General features: G+C 37.7%; 1 pseudogene; it reads left to right on the top strand.

Annotated features, from left to right (window-relative positions):
• The first annotated feature begins 8,549 nt into the window (after nt 1-8,549).
• Nucleotides 8,550-25,476, top strand: LOC128643470 (oocyte zinc finger protein XlCOF6-like; annotated as a pseudogene).
• The last annotated feature ends 1,812 nt before the right edge of the window (nt 25,477-27,288 follow it).

The following is a 27,288-nucleotide window of genomic DNA, read 5'->3' on the forward strand; positions in this document are numbered from 1 at the left end:
CCCTACACCCCCAATTGTTACCCCCATCTTAAGTACTGGCAGAAAGTCTGCCAGTATGAAAATATAAGGCATTTTTAAAAATATATTTTATATATTTTCTGCAGTGTAGGATCCCCCCCAATAGCTCTCTAAACCTCCCCCTCTGCCTATTAGCCACCATCTTAGGTACTGGCAGCTGTCTGCCAGTACCCAGTTTGCTATAATTTTTATATTAATTAAAAAAAAAATTCTATACTGTAGCTACCCCCCCACATTATTACCCTACCCCCTACCACTCCCAGATCGATTTCACACTCTCTCTGCATTGGTAACTCTGCCTATCTATTTCTGCATTGCCCCACTCATGCTGAAATGGCGAGATCTCACTATTTTTAGTGAGATCTCAGAAGAGAGAGGCCCAGGACAGCAGCGTCTTACAATGGTCAGTATCATACAGGGTATAGCGATGGTCATTAAGGGGTTAAATATCTTGTGATCTGCATATTATTTTATTTCTAATCGGGTTATGTTGTTACATAGTCAAAATAAGTCAATTAGATTAGTCTGACATTATCTCCCTGAAGTAAAAGCATGTTGATTTTGGTCTTCTTTATGTAAGTCATAATTCTTTATTTTAAGTGACTTTCCATTAATATCCCTACTACTGAAGTTAAACTAACTGTCCTGTAGTTACCAGATTCTTCCCTACTGCCCTTTTTATGACGAGGTACATTTGCTATTCTCCAATCATCTTGAACAGCTCCTGTTAATAGTGACTGATTAAGCAGAGATTATTTTTTAATACATTTCTTATTTCTATTAACTGCACCTGTTTATCATCAGAACGTTTATCCCACTGATCTGTGACTGATTCTTCTTGTTAGTAAAGACCTTAGTAAGTGTATTCTGCACCTTCAGCTGCTGCTGTTTATGTCACATGATCACAGGCTTAAATGGACATTGTCATGTAAGCTTGATTTTCACTTAAAAGAACAAGAAACACCAAATTTAAATAGAACATATAATTTTAAACAACTACCCAATTTACTTCTTTTTTATATTTAGTTCACATTATATCAAAATATGAGTCTGTTATTGGCTGATAGCCAATTTATCAGAAAACAATCTACTTCTCTTTTTAAATTAATAGTAAGTTTTATTGCATTGTATTTTTATTATGCACCTGTATATTATGCATTATTCTATGTGTTATGGTCCTTTTAAATGGACTCAATTTGCCAAAATAACATATCTCATTATATTATCACTCTATGTAAACACAAAGTCTTCCTTTTCTTAACTCTAGCCAAGATAACAATTTAAATGAACATTTTAGTGCCTATCTCTCCCACACCCCTTGCAGTGTGATTTAAGACAGCTTAGTATTGACCAAGAGAAGTTAAAGGACTGGGGGCGGAGCACATGACAAAATGTTTGACAGTGAGAATTAGGAAATAGTAGGAAGTACAATACACATACTGCAGTATACAAATTAACTTATATTTAAACAAATGATATTTAACATTTCTTTCAGGAAAAAATATTTTTTCATATAAATGATAAAAACAAAGATTATAATATATTTGTAAAGTTGTGATATGGCCCCACTTAAAGGGACACTGAACTCAAATGTTTTCTTTTATGATTCAGATAGAGCATGCAATTTTCAGCAACTTTCTAATTTACTCCTATTATCAAATGTTCTTAATTCTCTAACGCTGCTTTTTAACGCCCGCTGGTATTACGAGTCAGGGAGGTACAGGTGTACCGCTCACTTTTTTTCCGTGACTTTTCCATACCGCAAATCCCCTTACGTCAATTGCATATCCTATCTTTTTAATGGGATTTGCCTAACGCTGGTATTACAAGTCTTGGAAGAAGGGAGCGGTACAGCCTCTACCTCCAAGACTTCTACCGCATATAAAAGTCAATAGTTAAGAGTTTTATGGGCTAACGCCGGAACATAAAGCTCTTAACTAAAGTGCTAAAAAGTACACTAACACCCATGAACAACTACCTATGAACCCCTAAACTGAGGCCCCCCCCACATCACAAACACTAAAATAAATTTTTTTAACCCCTAATCTGCCGACCGGACATCGCCGCCACCTACATTATACCTATGAACCCCTAATCTGCTGCCCCTAACATCGCCGACACCTACATTATATTTATTAACCCCTAATCTGCTCCTCCCCAACGTCGCCACCACCTACCTACACTTATTAACCCCTAATCTGCCGTCCCTAACATCGCTGCCACCTACCTACAATTATTAACCCCTAATCTCCCGCCCCCAATGTCGCGCTACTATAACCCCTAAACCTATGTCTAACCCTAACACCCCCTAAGTTAAATAAAATTTAAATAAATCTAAATAAAATTACTATAATTAAATAAATTAATCCTATTTAAAACTAAATACTTACATATAAAATAAACCCTAATATAGCTACAATATAACTAATAGTTACATGGTAGCTATTTTAAGATTTATATTTATTTTACAGGCAACTTTGTATTTATTTTATAAAATTACTATAATTAAATAAATGAATCCTATTTAAAACTAAATACTTACCTATAAAATAAACCCTAATATAGCTACAATATAACTAATAGTTACATGGTAGCTATTTTAGGATTTATATTTATTTTACAGGCAACTTTGTATTTATTTTAACTAGGTACAATAGCTATTAAATAGTTAATAACTATTTAATAGCTACCTAGTTAAAATAATTATAAAAATTCCTGTAAAATAAATCCTAACCTAAGCTACAAATACACCTAACACTACACTATCAATAAATTAATTAAATAAACTACAATTATCTAACATAAAATACAATTAAATAAACTAAACTATAGTACAAACCCCCCCCCCCACTAAATTACAAAAAATAAAAAAAATTACAAGAATTTTAATCTAATTACACCTAATCTAATCCCCCTAATAAAATAAAAAAGCCCCCCAAAATAATAAAATTCCCTATCCTAAACTAATTTACAAATAGCCCTTAAAAGGGCCTTTTGCGGGGCATTGCCCCAAAGTAACCAGCTCTTTTACCAGCCCTTAAAGGGCTTTTTGCGGGGCATTGCCCCAAAGTAATCAGCTCTTTTACCTGTAAAAAAAATAAATACAATACCCCCCCAACATTACAACCCACCACCCACACACTCCTACTCTAAAACCCGCCCGATCCCCTCCCCCCATTGAAGATCACGCTACCTTGAGCCGTCTTCACCCAGCCGGGCCGAACTCTTCATCCAATCGGGGCAGAAGAGGTCCTCCATCCAGCAGAAGTCTTCATCCAAGCGGCATCTTCTATCTTCAATCAATCGGAGAGGGTCTATCTTCAATCCAGCAGACGCGGAGCCATCCTCTTCTTCCGATGTCCTAACAGTGAATGAAGGTTCCTTTAAATGACGTCATCCAAGATGGCGTCCCTTGAATTCCGATTGGCTGATAGGATTCTATCAGCCAATCGGAATTAAGGTATTAAAAATCCGATTAGTTGATTTAATCAGCCAATCGGATTGAAGTTCAATCCGATTGGCTGATTGGATCAGCCAATAAAATGCAAGGTCAATTCTATTGGCTGATCCAATCAGCCAATCGGATTGAACTTCAATCCGATTGGCTGATTAAATCAACCAATCAGATTTTTCCTACCTTTATTCCGATTGGCTGATAGAATCCTATCAGCCAATCGGAATTCGAGGGACGCCATCTTGGATGACGTCATTTAAAGGAACCTTCATTCACTGTTAGGACATCGGAAGAAGAGGATGGCTCCGCGTTTGCTGGATTGAAGATAGACCCGCTCCGATTGATTGAAGATAGAAGATGCCGCTTGGATGAAGACTTCTGCTGGATGGAGGACCTCTTCTGCCCCGATCGGATGAAGAGTTCGGCCCGGCTGGGTGAAGACGGCTCAAGGTAGGGTGATCTTCAATGGGGTAGTGTTAGGTTTATTTAAGGGGGGGTCGGGTGGGTTTTAGAGTAGGGGTGTGTGGGTTGTAATGTTGGGGGGTATTGTATTTATTTTTTTTACAGGTAAAAGAGCTGATTACTTTGGGGCAATGCCCCGCAAAAAGCCCTTTTAAGGGCTATTTGTAATTTAGTTTAGGATAGGGAATTTTATTATTTTGGGGGGCTTTTTTATTTTATTAGGGGGATTAGATTAGTTGTAATTAGATTAAAATTCTTGTAATATTTTTTTATTTTTTGTAATTTAGTGTTTGTTTTTTTTGTACTATAGTTTAGTTTATTTAATTGTATTTTATGTTAGATAATTGTAGTTAATTTAATTAATTTATTGATTGTGTAGTGTTAGGTGTATTTGTAACTTAGGTTAGGATTTATTTTACAGGTAATTTTGTAATTATTTTAACTAGTTAGCTATTAAATAGTTATTAACGATTTAATAGCTATTGTACCTAGTTAAAATAAATACAAAGTTGCCTGTAAAATAAATATAAATCCTAAAATAGCTACCATGTAACTATTAGTTATATTGTAGCTATATTAGGGTTTATTTTATAGGTAAGTATTTAGTTTTAAATAGGATTCATTTATTTAATTATAGTAATTTTATTTAGATTTATTTAAATTATATTTAATTTAGGGGGGTGTTAGGGTTAGACTTAGGTTTAGGGGTAAATAACTTTATTATAGTAGCGGCGACGTTGGGGGCGGGAGATGTTTGAGACGGCAGATTAGGGGTTAATACAATTTATTATAGTGTTTGCGAGGCAGGAGTGCGGCGGTTTAGGGGTTAATACATTTATGATAGTGGCGGCGATGTCCGGTCGGCAGATTAGGGGTTAAAAAGTGTAGGTAGGTGGCGGCGACGTTGGGGGGGCAGATTAGGGGTTAATAAATATAATGTAGGTGTCAGCGATGTTAGGGGCAGCAGATTAGGGGTTCATAGGGATAATGTAGGTGGCGGCGGTGTCCGGAGCGGCAGATTAGGGGTTAATAGTATAATGCAGGCGGCGACGATGTTGGGGGTGGCAGATTAGAGGTTAATAAGTGTAAGGTTAGGGGTGTTTAGACTCGGGGTTCATGTTAGGGTGTTGGGTGTAGACATATTTTTTACTTTCCCATAAGAAACAATGGGGCTGCGTTAGTAGCTGAACGCTGCTTTTTTGCAGGTGTTAGTTTTTTTTTCCAGCCAGCTCAGCCCCATTGTTTTAGGGGTTAATAATTGTAGGTAGGTTGTAGCGATGTTAGGGACGGCAGATTAGGGGTTAATAAAGTTCATTATAGTGTTTGCGAGGCGGGAGTGCAGCGATTTAGGGGTTAATACATTTATTATAGTGGCGGCGATGTCTGGTCGGCAGATTAGGGGTTAAAAAGTGTAGGTAGGTGGCGGCGTCGCTGGGGGGGGCAGATTAGGGGTTTATAAATATAATGTAGGTGGCGGCGATGTTAGGAGCAGCAGATTAGGGGTTCATACGTATAATGTAGATGGCGGCGGTGTCCGGAGCGGCAGATTAGGGGTTTATAGTATAATGCAGGTGGCGACGATGTTGGGGGCGGCAGATTAGAGGTTAATAAGTGTAAGGTTAGGGGTGTTTAGACTCGGGGTTCATGTTAGGGTGTTAGGTGTAGACATTAAAAGTATTTCCCCATAGGAATCAATGGGGCTGCGTTAGGAGCTGAACGCTGCTGTTTTGCAGGTGTTAGGTTTTTTTCAGCCAGCTCAGCCCCATTGTTTCCTATGGGGAGATCGTACACGAGCACGTTTTTCCAGCTTACCGCTACCGTAAGCAACGCTGGCATTACAGGTAGAAGTGGCGCTAAATGTGCTCAACGCTCACTTTTTTGAGGCTAACGCAGCCATTCAGAAAACTTGTAATACCAGCGTTGTTTAACCCCTTAATGACCGGACCATTTTTCAGTTTTCTTACCCTTAATGACAATGGCTATTTTTACATTTCTGCAGTGTTTGTGTTTAGCTGTAATTTTCCTCTTACTCATTTACTGTACCCACACATATTATATACCGTTTTTCTCGCCATTAAATGGACTTTCTAAAGATACCATTTTTTTCATCACATCTTATAATTTAATATAAAAAATATATAAAATATGAGGAAAAAATGGAAAAAAACACACTTTTTCTAACTTTGACCTCCAAAATCTGTTACACATCTACAACCACCAAAAAACACCCATGCTAAATAGTTTCTAAATTTTGTCCTGAGTTTAGAAATACCCAATGGTTACATGTTGTTTGCTTTTTTTGCAAGTTATAGGGCAATAAGTACAAGTAGAACTTTGCTATTTCCAAACCACTTTTTTTCAAAATTAGCGCTAGTTACATTGGAACACTGATATCTGTCCGGAATCCCTGAATATCCCTTGACATGTATATATTTTTTTTTAGAAGACAACCCAAAGTATTGATTTATGCCCATTTTGGTATATTTCATGCCACCATTTCACTGCCAAATGCGAGCAAATAAAAAAAATTGTTCACTTTTTCACAAATTTTGTCACAAACTTTAGGTTTCTCACTGAAATTATTTACAAACAGTTTGTGCAATTATGGCACAAATGGTTGTAAATGCTTCTCTGGGATCCCCTTTGTTCAGAAATAGCAGACATATATGGCTTTGGCGTTGCTTTTTGGTAATTAGAAGGCCGCTAAATGCAGCTGCGCACCACACGTGTATTATGCCCAGCAGTGAAGGGGTTAATTAGGGATCTTGTAGGGACCTTGAAGGGTTAATTTTAGCTTTAGTGTAGTGTAGTAGACAACCCAAAGTATTGATCTAGGCCCATTTTGGTATATTTCATGCCACCATTTCACCGCCAAATGCGAGCAAATAAAAAAAAAAAGTGACATTTTTCACAATTTTAGGTTTCTCACTTAAATTATTTACAAACAGCTTGTGCAATTATGGCACAAATGGTTGTAAATGCTTCTCTGGGATCTCCTTTGTTCATAAATAGCAGACATATATGGCTTTGGCGTTGCTTTTTGGCAATTAGGAGGCCGCTAAATGCTGCTGCGCACCACACTTGTATTAAGCCCAGCAGTGAAGGGGTTAATTAGGTAGCTTGTAGAGAGCTTGCAGGGTTAATTTTAGCTTTAGTGTAGAGATTAGCCTCCCACCTGACACATCCCACCCCCTGATCCCTCCCAGACAGCTCTCTTCCCTCCCCCACCCCACAATTGTCCCCGCCATCTTAAGTACTGGCAGAAAGTCTGCCAGTACTAAAATAAAAGGTTGTTGTTTTTTTTTTTGTTTTCTTTTTGTTTTTTTTTAATTATTCAGCTGTGATGGACCCCTGCCTTAACCCCCAACCTCCCTGATCCCCCCCAAACACCTCTCTAACCCTCCCCACCTACCTAATTGCCACCATCTTGGGTACTGGCAGCTGTCTGCCAGTACCCAGTTTTCCCCAAAAAATAAAGTGTTTTTGTTTTATTTTTATTTTTTCTGTAGTGTAGCTGCCCCAACCCCCCCACCCCCCCCCCAAGATCCAGATCCTGATCCTATTTTTATTTATAAAATGGTAGTTTGTTGCCCCCCACCCTCTTACCAAAATTCATTGGTGGCAGTGCCAGTGATTGCTGCGCACGCGCGCACGCGCAGCCCCCCGCACGCTCCCGGCATCCGGCGTGCACAATGCACTTGAAGGAACCGGATGCCGGGTAGCGATGGGCCGCCCACCCTCCTCCCTGTAAGCTCCCACCCACCAACGAACGGCCCCATTGCTACCGGTGCAGAGAGGGCCACAGAGTGGCTCTCTCTGCATCGGATGCTTTCTAAAGGGTATTGCAGGATGCCTCAATATCGAGGCATCACTGCAATACCCTGAGAGCTGCTGGAAGCGATTGCGATCGCTTCCAGCACTCTCTTAGACAACTGACGTACCAGGTACGTCCATTGTCACTAACTGCAAGTTTTTGCAGGACGTACCTGGTACGTCAGTTGTCATTAAGGGGTTAAAGTGAGCACTGGAAAAAAAAAGAAGCGTTAGCTCCGCAAGTTTTTACCGACAAAACGTGTAATCTAGCCGTTGGTTTCTTTATTTGAAAAGCAAGAATGTAAGTTTAGATGCCGGCCCATTTTTGCTGAACAACCTGGGTTGTTCTTGCTGATTGGTGGATTGATGTAACCAACCAATAAACAAGTACTGGACCAAAAAAATAACTTAGATGCAAATAAAGATAGCAAGAGAATGAAGAAAAATTGATAATAGGAGTAAATTAGAAAGCTGCTTAAAATTGAATGCTCTATCTGAATCACAAAAGAAAACATTTGGATTCAGTGTCCCTTTAAATATATTTTCTACCAATGTTGTAAAGGTCTGGGAAGATTTATATTTAAGGGGCAACTGTAAAAACCACAGAGCTAACTGTACTACATTATAGCTGTGAATCAACATCACATGTGTAATAACCTAAACAGCTGACTCAGCAAATCTGTATCACATGAATTGTTATGTGAGCCTTTAATTATACCATACGTACAGTTAATCGGAACCATTATTTATTATTATCTGTCTAAACCATTTAATATACGTTCTACAGACACGGCCAGAGCACTGAGAGATATCTGCTATTGATGTAACTGGAGTGAATAAGGGAACCTTCTTCTTGAGCACAAACATTGGAGCCTGTTATCAGCATGAACTCATATGTGTTAGGTGAGTAAAATAGATATTATGCTGACTTTAATTACTGGGAAAATAGAATAGATCACTCATTAAACAAATAAACTATTATATTTATATCTGGGTCTTTAAGAACATTTGTGTCAGTGACTGTTATAAAGAAGGAGCAACATCTATTGGGCTGAGGAGGAGGGTAATAAATACTACTCCCCCCTCTGTCCTTTTAGACAGATCATGTCCAACAACTGCCTAACCTCACCCTGACCTGGTTTATTACTCAGAACACCTGCAACTCCATCTTCCTCTGCACCTGACATCGCTCATGGAACATCCATAACTGCACTTATGCCTACCTTATTGCCATGTTTGAAACACCCACAACTCAGTAATTTAGTTTACTATGATGTAGTAATGTAACAAGAAGTATATCCAGAACGAGTTGTTGAAAATCAGTTGTAGCTTTATTCCTTAAAATTGTATGAAAACAACATACAGCAACACAGGGTTAGTGAAGACAAAAAAACTTCTGACCGGTTTCGGTCGTATTGACCGTAATCATAGAATAGCACCTGTTAAGGGGTGCACCCTTTTAAGTCTAACACTTCATGTTCATTGGTTTAAAAACAAGCAGACTTCAAACTTAACCCTATACATACCATATTAACATTTTGTGCAGTTAGTAAACACTTTATATGTGAACAAATAGATGAAGATGTATATTACAAATAATAAAATTGGAACTTAATGTTTATATACATATATACACTGCGTACAATTGGGATAACAATGCTTTTAGTGATTAAGCAAAGGATTGAACACATTATAAAAGGCTGAACACATTATAAGGGATGATAACTCCTTATATATGTATATATATATATACACATATATACACACACACGTATATATATGTATATACACATATACACACATATATACACACAGAATCCCTACTCTATGCCCAACTAAACTTCCACCTGTATTAAATTATGTTAGCAAAGACAGTAATAATTATAAAAACTATTTTGCAAAAGGAAGTTCAATAAACAGGTTTGTATCGAGATTCATTAAGCACATATTATCCACAAATAGACCACAATCAAATAATAATAATGAGTGATCAAAAGAGATCCATCAAACGTAGGTAATCAAATATATTTATGTATAAAAATGTGAATTGTCTTATGCATTAGGGCAATTGTTATACAGATGTAAGGCCCCTAGAGGACAATACATGTGCATATATCTTAGTGTGTCCAAAATTTTATTGATTTCTAATATTCATAACTACAATTAGTAAAACAACTTAATAGTAGAAGAATAGAAACCATGAAATTTATCCAGATACAATGGTCTATTTTTGCCAGTAATTAACCCCTTAATGACCGGACCATTTTTCAATTTTCTTACCCTTAATGACAATGGCTATTTTTACATTTCTGCAGTGTTTGTGTTTAGCTGTAATTTTCCTCTTACTCATTTACTGTACCCACACATATTATATACCGTTTTTCTCGTCATTAAATGGACTTTCTAAAGATACCATTATTTTCATCATATCTTATCATTTACTAAAAAAAAATGATAAAATATGAGGAAAAAATGGAAAAAAAACACACTTTTTCTAACTTTGACCCCCAAAATCTGTTACACATCTACAATCACCAAAAAACACCCATGCTAAATAGCTTATAAATTTTGTCCTGAGTTTATAAATACCCAATGTTTACAAGTTCTTTGCTTTTTTTTGCAATTTATGGGGCAATAAATACAAGTAGCACTTTGCTATTTCCAAACCACTTTTTTTCAAAATTAGCGCTAGTTACTTTGGAACCCTGATATCTGTCAGGAATACCTGAATATCCCTTGACATGTATATATTTTGTTTTAGAAGACATCCCAAAGTATTGATCTAGGCCCATTTTGGTATATTTCATGCCACCATTTCACCGCCAAATGCGATAAAAAAAAAAAAAAAAAGTTCACTTTTTCACAAATTTTGTCACAAACTTTAGGTTTCCCACTGAAATTATTTACAAACAGCTTCTGCAATTATGGCACAAATGGTTGTAAATGCTTCTCTGGGATCCCCTTTTTCAGAAATAACAGACTTATATGGCTTTGTGGTTGCTTTTTGGTAATTAGAAGGCCGCTAAATGCCGCTGCGCACCACACATGTTTTATGCCCAGGAGTGAAGGGGTTAATTAGGGAGCTTGTAGGGAGCTTGTAGGGTTAATTTTAGCTTTAGTGTAGTGTAGTAGACAACCCCAAGTATTGATCTAGGCCCATTTTGGTATATTTTATTCCACCATTTCACCGCCAAATGCGAGCAAATAAAAAAAAAAACTTTACATTTTTCACAATTTTAGGTTTCTCACTGAAATTATTTACAAACAGCTTATGCTATTATGGCAGAAATTATTGTAAAAGCTTCTCTGGGATCCCCTTTGTTCAGAAATAGCAGATTTATATGGCTTTGGCGTTGCTTTTTGGTAATTAGAAGGCCGCTAAATGCTGCTGCGCACCACACGTGAATTATGCCCAGCAGTGAAGGGGTTAAATTAGGTAGCTTGTAGGGTGCTTGCAGGGTTAATTTTAGAGATCAGCCTCCCACCTGACACATCCCACCCCCTGATCCCTCCCAAACAGCTCTCTTGCCTCCCCCACCCCACAATTGTTACCGCCATCTTAAGTACTGGCAGAAAGTCTGCCAGTACTAAATAAAAGAGTTTTTTTTTTTTTTTAAATAAAAATTATAAAATATTTTAGTTGTGATGGACCCCTGCCTTAGCACCAACCTCCCTGATCCCCCCCTCCAGCTCTCTAACCCTCTCCCCTACCTAATTACCGCCATCTTGGGTACTGGCAGCTGTCTGCCAGTACCCAGTTTGACCCCACAAACCAAACTATTTTAATTTTATTTTTAACTTTTATCTGTATGTTTAATTATTTCTGTAGTGTAGCAGCCCCCCCCACAATACCCCCACCCCCCCCCCCCCCCAGATCCTTTTAAATGTAAAAAAAAAAAAAAAAAAAAAAAAAAATTCCCCTTCATTTTTCATTGGTGTCAGTGTGGCTAATGTGCGCACGTGCACGCGCGCCCACGTGCACACGCGCGCCCACGTGCACACGCACACCCTTGCACGTGCGCGCGCATCGTGCACGCGCGCGCACACGCTCCCTCCTCCCACCTCCCAAAGGCACCATCGGCACCATCACTACCGGTGCAGAGAGGGCCACAGAGTGGCTCTCTCTGCATCGGAGTCTTGTAAAGGGGTATTGCAGGATGCCTCCATATCGAGGCATCACTGCAATACCCTCAGAGCTGCTGGAAGTGATTGTGATCACTTCCAGCACTCTGTTAGACAACTGACGTACCAGGTACGTCCATTGTCATTAACTGCTTGTTAATGCATGACGTACCTGGTACGTCAGTTGTCATTAAGGGGTTAATGACGTCATACTCTGAGTTATAACCATAAGGCAAAAGACACTTTGTTTTAAAAATCCAATAGATTTCTTGTTTACTTAAAATGGACAACTTATCTCCACCTCTCGGTGGTGTGCCAATTTGTTCAATGGCCTGCCATTTAAAAGTTGTAACATCCTGATTGTGGTACTCAATAAAATGAGTAGAGAGAGCTGAACATGTTCTTTTACTTGAGATATAAGACAGGTGTTCTTTTACACGTTTGCCTAGCTCCCTAGTGGTCCTACCTGTGTATTGTCTCCTACATTGGGTGCATTCTATGATGTAGATAGCAAATTTACTCCTACAATTTATGCATCCCCTAGTCGGGAACTCCTCACCTGTTACATGGGACCTAAATGTGGGTGAAATATTGATGTGATCACAAGAGGTACATACTTTTCTTCCACATTTAAAGGTACCATTATGCTTTAGCCAAGATGAGCCAGAAGTACTTGCTGTCTGTAACATACTGGGAGCCAAAATATTCCCTAGTGTCACATTTCGTTTAGGTACAAACATGCACCCTTGTTTTATTTCATCTTTCAATTGTTTATCACCCATGAGAATCGGTAAGTTGTTTTTAATAATACGACATACTTCATCATATTGATTGGAATATGACGTAATGAATCTCAGTTGTCTTTTGGTGTCACTTTGGTTTTGTTTTTGTTTTTGTGGCTCATGTGTTTCTGTTCCATCTTTAGTTTCAAAGAAGGCCTTATCAATTACTTTACTAGGATAACCCCTTTTGAGCATTCTTGATTTCAAATCTCTACTCTCTCTTCGGAAAGTATCTTCTCTCGTACAATTCCTTTTTGCCCGCAGGAACTGACTTTTGGCAATTCCTTTAAAAACATGCCGTGGATGGCAACTTCGGGCGTGTAGGAGATTATTGCCTGAGATAGGTTTCCGATAGAGGGCAGAAATAACCCTGCCCTCTTGAATATCTCCTGTAAGGGTTATATCCAAGAAATTAACTGTTTCTTTCTGCCACTCATATGTGAACTGTATTCCCACCTCATTGATGTTAAGTAAGTCTACAAATTCTTTTGCTGATTGTTGGTCGGAAGACCAAACAATAAGCAGATCATCAATGAAGCGGACGTACAAAGCAATGTAATTAAATCCGGCGGTACCACCTCCATAGACGTGGCACCGCTCCTACCAACCCATAAAAAGGTTGGCACATGAGGGGGCGAACTTCGCCCCCATGGCGGTGCCACGTCTCTGGAGGTAGTAGCGTCCCTGGAACATAAAAATAATTATGCTCCAATAAGAATTTCACAATCCTAACAACCAAACTCTTGGATTCAAATGATAAATCAGAGAAAAGATTTAGAAAAAATTCAATTGCTTGAAGGCCTTGTGTGTGGGGGATCGAGGAGTACAGTGATACGACATCAATTGTCAGCCAACTGTACTCCTCTTTCCAAACAATTGGCTCCAACCTTTGTAAGACATGTGATGTATCCCTAATATAACTTGGTAATAGGGTCACCATGGGTTGCAATAAATCATCAACCCATTTAGACAATGGCTCTAAAAGAGAGCCAATACCTGCCACTATGGGTCTCCCCTTAATGTTGGTAAGACTCTTGTGTACTTTTGGGAGGTGGTGGAAGATGGGTGTCACAGGATCAGTAACCAGACAAAAATTGGCTGTATCCTGATCCATGAGACCCTCCTCCACCACCTCATCCAAAAGAAGAGAAAGCTCTCTGGTGTATTGTTTAGTAGGATTGTTAGTCAAAATCATGTAAGTGTCACTATCATTAAGCTGCCTTAGGGCCTCAGCCATATAGTGTGATTGATTCATTACAACCACACTCCCGCCCTTATCTGACTGCCTGATCACAATGTCTTTATTCTTTTGTAATTTTACCAATGCTTCCCTCTCTTTTATGGTCAAATTGGAAGCATTCTTCTCTACAGAATTAGATAAATCTGTTAGATCATCCACCACTCTTTCATGGAAAACTTCCAATATTTTACCTCTGGTTTTAGTTGGGTAAAAGGTTGATTTATTCTTCATTTTAGATTTAACTTTGCTAACTTGCAAAGTCTCATCTCTCTGATTAGTACTGCTTAGATCTTCTAGATCAATAAGAGTGCAAGTGTCAGCAAAAGAGAGGTGTTGATTTGTTGTAGTTTGTTCCTGAGAAAGTACCAAATTATCAGCACTAGACTCATTATTGGTCTTAAAGAACTTTATTAATGTTAAATCTCTGATTAATTTATTTAGGTCAAGTATAGTTTGGAAAAGATTAAATTTTCTTGATGGAACAAAACATAGGCCTAAATTAAGTACTTTAATTTCTAAATCAGATAATGTATAGTTAGAAACATTGATAACCATATTTATTGGTATTTCTTCACTTTGGCATTTTTCCCTCTCAGAGTGTATCTCTTTTGTTCTGTCTGTCCTTTGTTTGTCTTTATCGTGTCTATCTTCCCTGACTCCCCCTCCCTGAAATTGTTTGGGGTCCTTGCGAAAAACCTGGGGGGTGGATTTATGTGGTTGGATTTGATTACATGTGGTACCATTGCTTTTAGGTCTAGTTCCCTGGTCTGAGTGTCCCTTGAGAATACCTTTTTGTATAGTAGTTGCTGCACATGTTGCTACTGATATGTCTGGAATCTCCTCTTTTTCGGTACTAGAATTTGCATCATCTCCTGAAACATATTCAAAACTTGATGCAAATCTATCCTCATCACTACATTCTCAGAATCTGAAAAAGTGACCTTTTTTGGAATTTCTGTGGAATTTGTATTCCCCTCTTTACCTGATTGGTTATTGCGTCTGTTATAACGCCTTCTCTTATTCTTGTTTTTCTTATTTTTAGATATTGGATTGTCACCCTCTTCTTGGTTAAACCAAGATTTATTTCTTTGTTTGCGTCTCCAAACATACACAGTGCCTAGAGAATAATCTTTTTGATCTCTGATAAATTTTGTGTGTTTTGTCTGTATAACCAATTTTTTAGATTCTTCTATAGTGCTTTTAAAAATCTGTTCAAATTTGATATAAATATCACAATTGGAAAATCTAGACATTTCATTCTCAATATTGGTAATCTTACTTTTAACATCACACAATAATGTATCCTTATATTCAATTAATAAAGATATCAATGTAAGAGAACAATCAGAAAGGGCTTGATTCCATCTGGCTATAAATGATTCATCCTTTACATCATATGTGGGAAATTTATTTAGCCTAAGGCCTCTAGGGATCATCTTAAGTGCCAAATATTTTGATAAAATCCACTTATCCCATTTTAACTTTTGTTCTTTTAATTTAAGGTAATCATAGTCCTGAAATAAGTCTGCTAATTTAACATTAGGAGAATCACAATTAAAGAAGTCTTCCAGATTTAAACAGTCCAAATTATCTTCATCTATGTCCTTGAATGAATATGTATTTTCCATGGTGTATTTGTCAAGCACAATTCAAGGAATTTCATGCACACTTTATAGCTATAAATAAAGCTTCTTCTGTGTAAACACGAAAACAAACAAATACAAAGTCTATGGGAGAAATTTGAATATACCAAAATAAAATGTCCTTTAAAAAAATCTTCTCCTTTATCCAGTTAGTATTCATAAAAAGACACCGGTGATGGGAAATCAGTAAACAGATAGACTGGTGAACCAGTCATGAAGGAGTGGTATCTATTTTGAATATAGCAAATAAATGCTTATAGTAAACCCAGTGCTGATCGAGTTCATAACCCACAAAAGTACTTAAGAGCCATAATGCAGGGGTCCGCTCTGCGTTTTAAACCCGTAGCCGACAATAATGTGAGTCTATATGAAAAATACTAGAACAGCAATACCCTTGCGCTAAAAGATCGGAGCTTGAGGAACTAGCGGTTTGTTGACTCACCCACCATGTAGAGGAATGTAGCGTCTCGAACAGAAGTAGGCCGGTTTCCTAAAAAAGCATACTGGCACAAGCGGTGAAAACCTTCTTCCTGTGCTAGCTCTGTGTGGCGTACCACGTGCTCAGGAACAGGCCAATCCTCAGCCCAAATGGCTTGTGTACTTGATGACGTCACCGTCAGCTGGGGGACTCAGTAGCCAATCAGATGGTGCAGTCCCACTTTTGAAGATTCTTCTTGTCGAGCAACTTGTATCCAAATCCACAAGGTGATATATTCTTAATGACGTCACCGTCAGCTGGGGGACTCTGTAACCAATCAGATGGTGCAGTCCCGCTTTTGAAAATTCTTCTTATTGAGCGACTTGTACCCAAATCCAGAAGGTAATCTTTGTGTGGTGGGGAGTAATGACACTGTACCGCTGTTCCCAGCTAGACCATAAATATAGCGTAAGTCCTGGAGGAGGTTTTTTTGGATATCCCACAGACTTAAAAAGTTCTCGTTCTAGACGAAAAAAGTGGATTCCCCACAATCCACAGTAAATATGTAACAAGAAGTATATCCAGAACGAGTTGTTGGAAATCAGTTGTAGCTTTATTCCTTAAAATTGTATGAAAACAACATACAGCAACACGGGGTTAGTGAAGACAAAAAAACTTCTGACCGGTTTCGGTCGTATTGACCGTAATCATAGAATAGCACCTGTTAAGGGGTGCACCCTTTTAAGTCTAACACTTCATGTTCATTGGTTTAAAAACAAGCAGACTTCAAACTTAACCCTATACATACCATATTAACATTTTGTGCAGTTAGTAAACACTTTATATGTGAACAAATAGATGAAGATGTATATTACAAATAATAAAATTGGAACTTAATGTTTATATACATATATACACTGCGTACAATTGGGATAATAATGCTTTTAGTGATTAAGCAAAGGATTGAACACATTATAAAAGGCTGAACACATTATAAGGGATGATAACTCCTTATATATATATATATATATATATATATATACACACACACACATGTATATATATGTATATACACATATACACACATATATACACACAGAATCCCTACTCTATGCCCAACTAAACTTCAACCTGTATTAAATTATGTTAGCAAAGACAGTAATAATTATAAAAACTATTTTGCAGAATGAAGTTCAATAAACTGAGGTTTGTATCGAGATTCATTAAGCACATATTATCCACAAATAGACCACAATCAAATAATAATAATGAGTGATCAAAAGAGATCCATCAAACGTAGGTAATCAAATATATTTATGGATAAAAATGTGAATTGTCTTATGCATTAGGGCAATTGTTATACAGATGTAAGGCCCCTAGAGGACAATACATGTGCATATATCTTAGTGTGTCCAAAATTTTATTGATTTCTAATATTCATAACTACAATTAGTAAAACAACTTAATAGTAGAAGAATAGAAACTATGAAATTTATCCAGATACAATGGTCTATTTTTGCCAGTAATTAATGACGTCATACTCTGAGTTATAACCATAAGGCAAAAGACACTTTGTTTTAAAAATCCAATAGATTTCTTGTTTACTTAAAATGGACAACTTATCTCCACCTCTCGGTGGTGTGCCAATTTGTTCAATGGCCTGCCATTTAAAAGTTGTAACATCCTGATTGTGGTACTAAATAAAATGAGTAGAGAGAGCTGAACATGTTCTTTTACTTGAGATATAAGACAGGTGTTCTTTTACACGTTTGCCTACCTCCCTAGTGGTCCTATCTGTGTATTGTGAAAAAGGGTGTGTGTACAAGCGCTAAGGTAATCCCCAAGCTGTATCCAAACAGAGATCCTAACCAACCTCCAAAAAATATGCACAAGTAGTAAGAAGTGAATACAGCGCCAACAAGAGGCCAAAGGATAAATATACTCACAGAGAGATAAAAGAAGATTATTTAACCCCTTAATGACCACAGCACTTTTCCATTTTCTGTCCGTTTGGGACCAAGGCTATTTTTACATTTCTGCGGTGTTTGTGTTTAGCTGTAATTTTCCTCTTACTCATTTACTGTACCCACACATATTATATACCGTTTTTCTCGTCATTAAATGGACTTTCTAAAGATACCATTATTTTCATCATATCTTATAATTTACTATAAAAAAAATTATAAAATATGAGGAAAAAATTGAAAAAAAACACACTTTTTCTAACTTTGACCCCCAAAATCTGTTACACATCTACAACCACCAAAAAACACTGTGCTAAATAGTTTCTAAATTTTGTCCTGAGTTTAGAAATACCCAATGTTTACATGTTCTTTGCTTTTTTTGTAAGTTATAGGGCCATAAATACAAATAGCACTTTGCTATTTCCAAACCATTATTTTTCAAAATTAGCGCTAGTTACATTAGAACACTAATATCTTTCAGGAATCTCTGAATATCCATTGACATGTATATATTTTTTTTTTAGTAGACATCCCAAAGTATTGATCTAGGCCCATTTTGGTATATTTCATGCCACCATTTCACCGCCAAATGCGATTAAATACAAAAAATCGTTCACTTTTTTACTAATTTTTTCACAAACTTTTGGTTTCTCACTGAAATTATTTACAAACAGCTTGTGCAATTATGGCTTAAATGGTTGTAAATGCTTCTCTGGGATCCCCTTTGTTCAGAAATAGCAGACATATATGGCTTTGCCGTTGCTTTTTAGTAATTAGAAGGCTGCTAAATGCCACTGCGCACTACACGTGTATTATGCCCAGCAGTGAAGGGGTTAATTATGGAACATGTAGGGAGCTTTTAGGGATACTTTTAGCTTAAGTGTAGTGTAGTAGACAACCCCAAGTATTGATCTAGGCCAATTTTGGTATATTTCATGCCACCATTTCACCGCCAAATGCGATCAAATTAAAAAAAACGTTAAATTTTTCACAATTTTAGAAACAGCTTGTGCAATTATGGCACAAATGGTTGTAAATGCTTCTCTGGGATCCCCTTTGTTCAGAAATAGCAGACATATATGGCTTTGGGGTTGATTTTTGGTAATAAGAAGGCCGCCAAATGCCGCTGCATTTCACACGTGTATTATGGCTAGCAGTGAAGGGGTTAATTATGTAGCTTGCAGGGTTAATTTTAGCTTTAATGTAGAGCTCAGCCTCCCACCTGAAACATGAGACCCCCTGATCCCTCCCAAACAGCTCTCTTCCCTCCCCCACCCCACAATTGTCCCCGCCATCTTAAGTACTGGCAGAAACTCTGCCAGTACTAAAATAAAAGCTATATTTGGGCTTTTTTGGGGTTTTTTTGGCATATTTACATATGCTGCTGTGTAGGATCCCCCCTTAGTCCCCAACCTCACTGATCCCCCACCAAACAGCTCTCTAACCCTCCCCCTCTAACTTAATGGGCGCCATCTTGGGTACTGGCAGCTGTCTGCCAGTACCCAGTTTAGCAACAAATGTGCCTTTTTTTTTTTAAAAAAATGCCCTTTTCTGTAGTGTAGCTTTCCCCCCCCAAGACCAACCCCCCACCCCGTCTTGATCCCTTAGATGTTTATTTCTATATTTGAAAACATTTTATTTTTAACTTTTACCACTTTTATTTTTCTGTAGTGTAGCGGTTCCCTCCCGCTCCCGCCCCGTGCACGCGCCCGCCCGCCACCCCCCGTGCACGCGCGCGCTCCCGTCCCCCCCGCCCCCGATCCCGCCCCCCTTCCCTCCACTCGGCACATCGATGGCCGCCCACCCGCCTCCCAGACTTGCTCCCACCCACCAACGATACCGGCCACCGATGTCCGGTGCAGAGAGGGCCACAGAGTGGCTCCCTCTGCATCGGATGGCCAAGGGGGGTTATTGCAGGATGCCTCCATATCGAGGCATCACTGCAATAACCGGAAAGCAGCTGGAAGCGAGCAGGATCGCTTCCAGCTGCTTTCCAGACCAAGGACGTACGCCACACGTCCTCGGTCATTAACTGTCTTTTTTTTTAGGACGTGTGGCGTACGTCCTTGGTCATTAAGGGGTTAATGAACCATGTTAAAAAGCATCAGTAATAAAAGACTATATATAAAAAATGTAAAAAGCACATATAAATAAAATTACAAATACAGGAATATCTTACAGAAGCGGCTCAAAGGGCCAAAGCTGATAATTACAATAAAAACAGAGGTTATAACAGGTGATCAGTGTGAGTGGTACACCAGAATAAGAGTGTATACTAATAAAACAGAATTAGCCTAAGTACAACTGTAGCAAGTGCATCAAGCAAAAAACTAATAAACAATAATACAAACAATAGTGTTCAAAATTAGTGTTACAAAAATAGTGTTCCAAAAAATAGAAAAATGCACTGCAGTGCAAAAAAAGGGGGGTAGCAAAATAATTGTATAGATACAATCAAATAGTGAGTGAGTGCAAATGGATATAAAAATGCTAGCTACTTAATCCAGTGAGGTTAAGATATAATTAAATAAAATACACAATATGCAATAACATAAAAAATAAAATACACAATATGCAATAACATAAAAAATAAAATAGTCTTGAGAAAGGCCCTTTTTTGAGGGCAGAAACGCGTTGACATATTGGTAAGCATTACTTTAATTTTTACTTCATTCTCATATTGGATACACTATGTTGTGAATTTCTTTTTTTTACAGGGACACTTTTTAGGATACCATAGGAGCAGCTGACAGGTGCTAGGATCCAATCAGCTACTTCAGCAACCACACTCAGGAATTTGGATCTGTTAAAGTAACTAACATTGGAAGGAATCAATTTCCTCACTTTCACCTTGCTTTTCATCACCCATTTTTTAGTTTTGATTGACTTATTTTTGTTCTTCACTAACATTTGTTGATCAACTTTTTGAACACTTTTTTGGATTATATTTTATATTTTATTTTTTATGTTATTGCATATTGTGTATTTTATTTTTTATGTTATTGCATATTGTGTATTTTATTTAATTATATCTTAACCTCACTGGATTAAGTAGCTAGCATTTTTATATCCATTTGCACTCACTCACTATTTGATTGTATCTATACAATTATTTTGCTACCCCCCTTTTTTTTGTACTGCAGTGCATTTTTCTATTTTTTGGAACACTATTTTTGTAACACTAATTTTGAACACTATTGTTTGTATTATTGTTTATTATTTTTTTGCTTGATGCACTTGTTATAGTTGTACTTAGGCTAATTCTGTTTTATTAGTATACACTCTTATTCTGGTGTACCACTCACACTGATCACCTGTTATAACCTCTGTTTTTATTGTAATTATCAGCTTTGGCCCTTTGAGCCACTTCTGTAAGATATTCCTGTATTTGTAATTTTATTTATATGTGCTTTTTACATTTTTTATATATAGTCTTTTATTACTGATGCTTTTTAACATGGTTCATTAAATAATCTTCTTTTATCTCTCTGTGAGTATATTTATCCCTTGGCCTCTTGTTGGCGCTGTATTCACTTCTTACTACCTGTGTATTGTCTCCTACATTGGGTGCATTCTATGATGTAGATAACAAATTTACTCCTACAATTTATGCATCCCCTAGTCGGGAACTCCTCACCTGTTACATGGGACCTAAATGTGGGTGAAATATTGATGTGATCACAAGAGGTACATACTTTTCTTCCACATTTAAAGGTACCATTATGCTTTAGCCAAGATGAGCCAGAAGTACTTGCTGTCTGTAACATACTGGGAGCCAAAATATTTATTGAACTTCATTTTGCAAAATAGTTTTTATAATTATTACTGTCTTTGCTAACATAATTTAATACAGGTTGAAGTTTAGTTGGGCATAGAGTAGGGATTCTGTGTGTATATATGTGTGTATATGTGTATATACATATATATACATGTGTGTGTGTATATATGTGTATATATATATATAAGGAGTTATCATCCCTTATAATGTGTTCAGCCTTTTATAATGTGTTCAATCCTTTGCTTAATCACTAAAAGCATTGTTATCCCAATTGTACGCAGTGTATATATGTATATAAACATTAAGTTCCAATTTTACTATTTGTAATATAAGTCTTCATCTATTTGTTCACATATAAAGTGTTTACTAACTGCACAAAATGTTAATATGGTATGTATAGGGTTAAGTTTGAAGTCTGCTTGTTTTTAAACCAATGAACATGAAGTGTTAGACTTAAAAGGGTGCACCCCTTAACAGGTGCTATTCTATGATTACGGTCAATACGACCGAAACCGGTCAGAAGTTTTTTTGTCTTCACTAACCCCGTGTTGCTGTATGTTGTTTTCATACAATTTTAAGGAATAAAGCTACAACTGATTTTCAACAACTCGTTCTGGATATATTTCTTGTTACATATTTACTGTGGATTGTGGGGAATCCACTTTTTTCGTCTAGAACGAGAACTTTTTAAGTCTGTGGGATATCCAAAAAAACCTCCTCCAGGACTTACGCTATATTTATGGTCTAGCTGGGAACAGCGGTACAGTGTCATTACTCCCCACCACTCAAAGATTACCTTCTGGATTTGGGTACAAGTCGCTCAATAAGAAGAATTTTCAAAAGCGGGACTGCACCATCTGATTGGTTACAGAGTCCCCCAGCTGACGGTGACGTCATTAAGAATATATCACCTTGTGGATTTGGATACAAGTTGCTCGATAAGAAGAATCTTCAAAAGTGGGACTGCACCATCTGATTGGCTACTGAGTCCCCCAGCTGACGGTGACGTTATCAAGTACACAAGCCGTTTGGGCTGAGGATTGGCCTGTTCCTGAGCACGTGGTACGCCACACAGAGCTAGCACAGGAAGAAGGTTTTCACCGCTTGTGCCAGTATGCTTTCTTAGGAAACCGGCTTACTTCTGTTCGAGACGCTACATTCCTCTACATGGTGGGTGAGTCAACAAACCGCTCGTTCCTCAAGCTCCGATCTTTTAGCGCAAGGGTATTGCTGTTCTAGTATTTTTCATATAGACTCACATTATTGTCGGCTACGGGTTTAAAATGCAGAGCGGACCCCTGCATTATGGCTCTTAAGTACTTTTGTGGGTTATGAACTCGATCAGCACTGGGTTTACTATAAGCATTTACTTGCTATATTCAAAATAGACACCACTCCTTCATGACTGGTTCGCCAGTTTATCTGTTATATGATGTAGTAATGTTTACATTCTATGTCATCCTTTTTTAATTTGTGATTTACAGGTAAATAAATTAATACAAAACGGAAGACATTTTTTAGTATATAAAATATTATTTTATTAAGATGGAATATATCATAAATGAATAAACATTCTTTAATTTCTTTATTCCATATCTTTTTATGTAGAAAAACACTTGAATAGTTCATATCCATCATTCACTACAGGAAGCATCAGAATGATACCGCAAACTCCAAAAACCTTAGACACTTATGACTATTCACAAACATTGGGGATATCACAAAAGATACTAAAAGAAGATGGTGAATCGGCAGTAACTGGGCAGCAATCACTATGTACAGAGAATAATTTAGTCATTAAACAAGAGGATAAGATTTACGACTTATCTAGTGAAATGATTATCCCTGAGGATAAACCACACACATTTACTGAGTTTTCAAAACATAGTAAAAAAGGGAAAAGTCTACAGTCTAGCCAAATGATGGATACAAAGGAGAAAACTTTCAAATCTATAGAATGTGAGAAAAGCTTTAGATGGAAGTCTCGTCTATTAGAGCACCACAAAATTCACACAGGTGAGAAACCACACACATGTACTGAGTGCGGCAAATGTTTTAAACGAATGTATCATCTGAAAAGTCATGAAAATATTCACAAAGTAGAAAAGCCTTTCACATGTACAGAGTGTGGAAAAAGTTTTGCACAAAAGAATAATCTGAAAACTCATGAAAGGAATCACACAGGAGAAAAGCCTTTCACATGTACAGAGTGTGGAAAATGTTTTACACAAAAAAGTAGTCTGAAAACTCATGAAATGATTCACACAGGAGAAAAGCCTTTCACATGTACAGAGTGTGGAAAAAGTTTTACACGAATAAGTAGTCTAAAAATTCATGAAAGGAGTCACACAGGAGAAAAGCCTTTCACATGTACAGAGTGTTGGAAATGTTTTACACACAAAAGTAGTCTAAAAATTCATGAAAGGAGTCACGAAGGAGAAAAGCCTTTCACATGTACAGAGTATGGAAAAAGTTTTACACAAAAGAGTGATCTGAAATATCATGAAAGCAGTCACACAGGAGAAAAGCCTTTCACATGTACAGAGTGTGGAAAAAGTTTTACACAAAAGAGTAAGCTGAAATATCATGAAAGCAGTCACACAGGAGAAAAGCCTTTCACATGTACAGAGTGTGGGAAAAGTTTTGCACAAAATAGTAATCTGAAAACTCATGAAAGGAGTCACACAGGAGAAAAGCCTTTCACGTGTACAGAGTGTGGGAAATGTTTTACACAAAAGAGTGATCTGAAAAAGCATGAAAGGAGTCACACAGGGGAAAAGCCTTTCACATGTACAGAGTGTGGAAAATGTTTTACACAAAAAAGTAGTCTGAAAACTCATGAAATGATTCACACAGGAGAAAAACCTTCCACATGTACTGAGTGTGGAAAAAGTTTTACACGAATAAGTAGTCTAAAAATTCATGAAAGGAGTCACACAGGGGAAAAGCCTTTCACATGTACAGAGTGTGGAAAAAGTTTTACACGAATAAGTAGTCTAAAAATTCATGAAAGCAGTCACACAGGAGAAAAGCCTTTCACATGTACAGAGTGTTGAAATGTTTTACACACAAAAGTAGTCTAAAAATTCATGAAAGGAGTCACAAAGGAGAAAAGCCTTTCACACGTACAGAGTGTGGAAAAAGTTTTACACAAAAGAGTGATCTGAAATATCATGAAAGCAGTCACACAGGGGAAAAGCCTTTCACATGTACAGAGTGTGGAGAAAGGTTTACACAAATTAGTAATCTAAAAACTCATGAAAGGATTCACAAGGGAAGAAACCTTTCACAAACATTGGGGATATCACAAAATATATTAAAAGAAGATGGTGAATCGGCAGTAACTGGGCAGTAATCACTATGTACAGAGAATAATTTACGGCTAGATTTAGAGTTGGGCGGTAGCCGTCAAAACCAGCGTTGGAGGCTCCTAACGCTGGTTTTTACCACCCTCTGGTATTTGGAGTCAGTCAGGAAAGGGTCTAACGCTCACTTTCCAGCCGCGACTTTTCCATACCGCAGATCCCTCTACGCCATTTGCGTATCCTATCTTTTCAATGGGATCTTCCTAACGCCGGTATTTAGAGTCTTGGCTGAAGTGAGCGTTAGAAATCTAACGACAAAACTCCAGCCGCAGAAAAAAGTCAGTAGTTAAGAGCTTTCTGGGCTAACGCCGGTTTATAAAGCTCTTAACTACTGTGCTCTAAAGTACACTAACACCCATAAACTACCTATGTACCCCTAAACCGAGGTCCCCCCACATCGCCGCCACTCTATTAAAATTTGCCGCAAGCTACGTTATACTTATGTACCACTAATCTGCTGCCCCTAACACCGCCGACCCCTATATTATATTTATTAACCCCTAATCTGCCCCCCTCAAAGTCGCCTCCACCTGCCTACACTTATTAACCCCTAATCTTCCGACCGGACCGCGCCGCTATTATAATAAAGTTATTAACCCCTAATCCGCCTCACTTCCGCCTCAATAACCCTATAATAAATAGTATTAACCCCTAATCTGCCCTCCCTAACATCGCCGACACCTAACTTCAAGCATTAACCCCTAATCTGCCGACCGGAGCTCACCGCTATTCTAATAAATTTATTAACCCCTAAAGCTAATTCTAACCCTAACCCCCCCTAAATTAAATATAATTTAAATCTAACGAAATAAATTAACTATTATTAAATAAATTATTCCTATTTAAAGCTAAATACTTACCTGTAAAATAAACCCTAATATAGCTACAATATAAATTATAATTATATTGTAGCTATTTTAGGATTTATATTTATATTACAGGTAACTTTGTAATTATTTTAACCAGGTACAATAGCTATTAAATAGTTAATAACTATTTAATAGTTACCTAGTTAAAATAATTACAAAATTACCTGTAAAATAAATCCTAACCTAAGTTACAATTAAACCTAACACTACACTATCAATAAATTAATTAAATACAATACCTACAAATAAATACATTTAAATAAACTAACTAAAGTACAAAAAATAAAAAAGAACTAAGTTACAAAAAATAAAAAAAATATTTACAAACATAAGAAAAATATTACAACAATTTTAAACTAATTACACCTACTCTAAGCCCCTTAATAAAATAACAAAGCCCCCCAAAATAAAAAAATGCCCTACCCTATTCTAAATTAAAAAAGTTCAAAGCTCTTTTACCTTACCAGCCCTTAAAAGGACCTTTTGTGGGGCATGCCCCAAAGAATTCAGCTCTTTTGCCTGTAAAAAAAACACATACAATACCCCCCCCCAACATTAAAACCCACCACCCACATACCCCTAATCTAACCCAAACCCCCCTTAAATAAACCTAACACTACCCCCCTGAAGATCTCCCTACCTTGTCTTCACCATGCCAGGTATCACCGATCGATCCAGAAGAGCCTCCGATGTATTGATCCAAGCCCAAGCGGGGGGCTGAAGAGTGACGTCCATCCTCGGGCTGAAGTCTGGATCCAAGCAGCGGCTGAAGAAATCCATCATCGGGCTGAAGTCTTGATCCAAGCGAGCGCTGAAGAAGTCCATAATCGGGATGAAGTCTTCTATGAAGCAGCATCTTCAATCTTCTTTCTTCCGGAGCCATCATCTTCCAGCCAACGCGGAACATCCTCTTCTACCGACGCCTACTCGCCGAATGACGGTTCCTTTAAATGACGTCATCCAAGATGGCGTCCGTCGAATTCCGATTGGCTGATAGGATTCTATCAGCCAATCGGAATTAAGGTAGGAAAATTCTGATTGGCTGATGGAATCAGCCAATCAGATTCAAGTTCAATCCGATTGGCTGATCGGATCAGCCAATCGGATTGAGCTCGCATTCTATTGGCTGTTCAGATCAGCCAATAGAATGCGAGCTCAATCTGATTGGCTGATCGGATCAGCCAATCGGATTGAACTTGAATCTGATTGGCTGATTCCATCAGCCAATCAGAATTTTCCTACCTTAATTCCGATTGGCTGATAGAATCCTATCAGCCAATTGGAATTCGACGGACGCCATCTTGGATGACGTCATTTAAAGGAACCGTCATTCGGCGAGTAGGCGTCGGTAGAAGAGGAT

Source organism: Bombina bombina, unplaced genomic scaffold (assembly GCF_027579735.1).
Source record: "Bombina bombina isolate aBomBom1 unplaced genomic scaffold, aBomBom1.pri scaffold_559, whole genome shotgun sequence".
In the NCBI taxonomy this organism is placed as follows: domain Eukaryota; kingdom Metazoa; phylum Chordata; class Amphibia; order Anura; family Bombinatoridae; genus Bombina; species Bombina bombina.